This window comes from Falco rusticolus, chromosome 6 (genome assembly GCF_015220075.1).
Source record: "Falco rusticolus isolate bFalRus1 chromosome 6, bFalRus1.pri, whole genome shotgun sequence".
Taxonomy (NCBI): domain Eukaryota; kingdom Metazoa; phylum Chordata; class Aves; order Falconiformes; family Falconidae; genus Falco; species Falco rusticolus.
Genome location: NC_051192.1, coordinates 11,530,402 through 11,534,258, shown reverse-complemented (window position 1 = coordinate 11,534,258; position 3,857 = coordinate 11,530,402).

Here is a 3,857-nt window from a genome sequence, read left to right as displayed (position 1 = left end):
GCTCCCTCACACCTGCCAGAGACACAACCCGGGAGCCGAGGCTCAGCAGGCATGGGGGCAGAAGAAGGTGGGAACAGGAAGGAAAAGAGGAGGGAGCAAAAATACCTGTAGTGCCTTGCAAAGGAAAAGGGGGAGGAAAGGAGCGTGCTGCAGGGGATCCGGCAATGTCCTCCAACCCTCCTCTGTCGCACCTCCTTGAAACACAGTGTGAGACTGACCTCCCACTGCTCCAACAGCAGCCAAGGCAAACGCCCTGAAAGCAAACAGGGCAGGAAAGCGGCGGCCCCGGCCAGGCGGGGAGCGGCCCGCTGGTGCCCTGTCCCCCCTGGGGCCGAGCCGCTGTGCCCGCCCGGCAGGGAAGGGCGTGCGTGGGGCCTGGCACCGCTCCCCAGCGGCCACGGGCTGGGCGGGAGGTGGCCACTGGTCCAGGGATGACTTTGAGCTATGCAACACCCAGCCAGAGCCCTTCAATTGCGCGGTGAGCCCTGGGAGAAAAACCAGAGCCACGTGGCGGGCTGTAGCCGCTGGGCCAGTTTGCCTGTTTCTCACAGGCGGGACAGCAGCCTGGCACTACTGGCGGCAGGGCCACCGTGGCGGGCAGGTGTTGTTCCCGCTGGATGATGTGCAGTAGGGACAGCAGGGCCGAGAGGTAGCCATGGCCAGCGCTGCTCTGCCGGCTGGGGTCCGGCCGCAGGGCAAGGGCTGGGGGTGTGCAGGAGCTGGGGGGTGGCTCGTTGTGGGGCTCAGAGCAGGACGTGTGCCGAGTACCAGGGCAAAACCAGGGCAAGTGTCAGAAAATGTTACCCCAGGGAGGGATTTTAATAGACCACGCATTGAAGGAGTTCTGTGTGCATTGTAACATGCGATTTTAAAAATAAATATGTGTCTACTTGTGGCTGTAAGTACACACGTAAGTACATGTGTACTTTTTCTTCCACTACCCGGCTTTTACCTCCGGCATCGTACCTCACACTGGACAGTAAAACACTGGAGAGGATGCCGTCAATGTGCCGTGGATGCTATGAAGGAATAGTGGCAAGGCCTAGCCAGGTGGGCGTGGATATTTTCCTTGGAAAGGGAAGAGATGCCACCCTCTTGTAACAAATTACAGCTCCTGTAATACAAAACACAGACCTTGAGTACAAACAGCACTCGGCCCCCCTTGGCTTTAATTGGCCCTTTGGTGAACCAGTCGAGCTTGCTGCCAGGAGGTGATTTATGGAGAGCAATTAGGTGAAACAGATTTAGTTCCTTTCTGTCCTGCTATTTTTCACAGCAGTGCTGTAAGGAAAGCTTTCTTTTCCAGAGCATATATTCCCATGTTTATACCCCATAATTGCATCCATTGTTGATGCCTGCAGGCTCCCTGCCGAGACCGAGTTCCCATTGTCCAAATGTATGGATGCTGTCCAAACACACGAGAAGAGGCAGGCCTGGTGCTCCAAACATGGCTTTCGTTTGTCCAAACATTAGGTCTGCAGAATAGATTCCAAGCTATTCACCTCAGCTTTTTCTACAGTCAGTGCAGAAGATCCACCTCCAGAAAGTGATTTACTGTGTACTCCTCTGTCGGGGTCTGCAGCAGGTCTGCAGGTGAGTTAGTTGACTTTGAAGACTTAGTCGTGTACCTTTAATACAGCCACAAAAATGTCAAGCGTGTAAACAGGATGTGAAAACCCAGAACTTAAACCAGCAGCATAGGGCCACATACAGCAACAGCAAACAGCAAGCAAGAAGAAGACAAAGCCTATCAGCGTCTGACACATACTATCTAAGATATATAAGCAATATGTAAGAACAATAAAGTGCCATTTTGGCCCTTTTGCCTGAATCCAGCCATGCTGATATAGTGTTTTTGAGTCCATCTCTACTTGTGTCCACCACACTCCGCCATAAAATCCTGCTGGAGATGACTGTGTCTTTCATTTGCCTGTAGACAGACCCTCATGCCCTACCTTAGGGTAGGTGCCCAGCTATTAAGTGTGTATAGTCAAGTGAAAGAGATCCCAGCCAAGGGGCTAAGGCAGGTGAAAGGCATTTCAGTGCCAACACAAGCCCAGGGATGTGATGTATCAAACATCCCACATTCAGCCAGTGGCAAAACCAGGAACTTTATCCAGAACACCTCTGTGCGGGCCAAGGCATGTCCTCGTATGCCAGACTAACGTGCTGACTGGGGAAGGAGGTGTTCAGCATCCTAGACATGCAGGCTCCACACCTGTTACAGCTCAAGGAGAGTAACCGTATATCGCTTCGGGGAATTTCTGCTTTTCAGAGTTCAGTTGCATACAAAAATGTGTGGGCTGAGCTCTATGGGTGCTCATTCTGCTGCAGGAGAATTAATGTGGTTTCTCTCCTGTGTGAGCGCTCTGGTGTGTGATGCTTTCATGCTGCAATCTTTCTCCCAGAGGGCAGGGACAGCCTTTCCCTCTCCTCGCCCTGCTGCTTCATGTCATGACACTGCAGGGAAACTTCACACCCCTGAGAGCTCAGCCGCAGTGTCAAGACACAGAAAGTGCTCAGGAGAGATGGTGCTTGGGGAGAGCAGGTGGAAAAAAAGGAATGAGCAGAAAACACTAATAAAATGTCTCAGTTCTCATTAAAATATAACACTTTGCCAGTCACACGTTAAGAATCGCGGGCTCATCGCTGAAGCTTTCTGGTCTGGAAGGGCAGAAATATACAAATGTATGTAGGACTTCTTACGTACTTACCCCATGCGAGTGTTTTACAAGGAAAGGGACTTCAAGAAGTTTTGCTCTTTTACCATGAAATTACCTTTTGAAAGCAGTGAGAAGTGCATTTCTCCCCTAAGATGACTCTTGTTATTGCTGCCACTTGCAGCTCTCTGCAGATTCTCAGGGACTGTTATGGGTGGGAGGAAAGTGAAACACAGGTCCTGTGATAGATACTCTTATAGTCAGACACCAGGACCATGGTGCAACTAGCTCAGGAGAGTTGTGAGCAGGATTTGTACCACTGACCTAGAACAGCTTTTCTCCTTAGACGTGCTGGTCAACTGAGTAAAAGCAGGACAGATTTTAACACTCCCCGGAACAGTAGGTGAACATGGACGATAAAAGGCTGTGACACCAGGTGGTGTACATTTTCATTTGGCACGCTGTTACAGCAGGCATATTGTGACATTAAAGCAATACAAGACAGCCCTGAGTAATAAAGTCCTTCCTTCATGATTACACTGTCTCATGGACAGGAGGTTTCCAGCCCATGGGCCCTCTCCCAGCAGGGGTGATAGGCCAGGTCTGTCCTTGGTCTGCAAATTAAGTGCCTGCCAGCATGTGAAGGCACCCTGACTGAGAGAGATGCCAGACTGAATGCAATTAATTCCCAAGAGGCCACGTCTGGACATCATTAGGCTCCTGCGGTCTGCAGACATCTCTCTACGAGCCACATCACCAGGCAAGATTTCAAGGTGACAGCATAGCAGCACAAGTGACACACAGGCTGGCAACATATGTTAAAGCTGAACACTGTTTTCTTCCAGGCACCATGATTAAATGCCTGTGTCTGAAACACCAGGATTTGTATCTGTTACCTTCAGCCATGGCTCCAAAGCACAGAGAGAGCGTGAACACCAGTCCAATTCCAGCTGCCCACAGGCATCACCCTCCTGCCTAGCCACGCTGCTCATCCCACGCCATCCGCAGAGGGGGCCGGGTACGTGCTGCACTGAAGCAGTGACTCTGATGGAGGGTGAACATCCTCTGCCAAGAGCATGGGTGATAGGAACAGGAGTGGAGTCATTTCTGCCTGCTGTCAGGTCAGACTTCCTTGGATCTTCTTGTTTTCAGCAGGAAGGCAGAAAGTCCAATTTGGGGTTTTTTTGTATGTTTGTT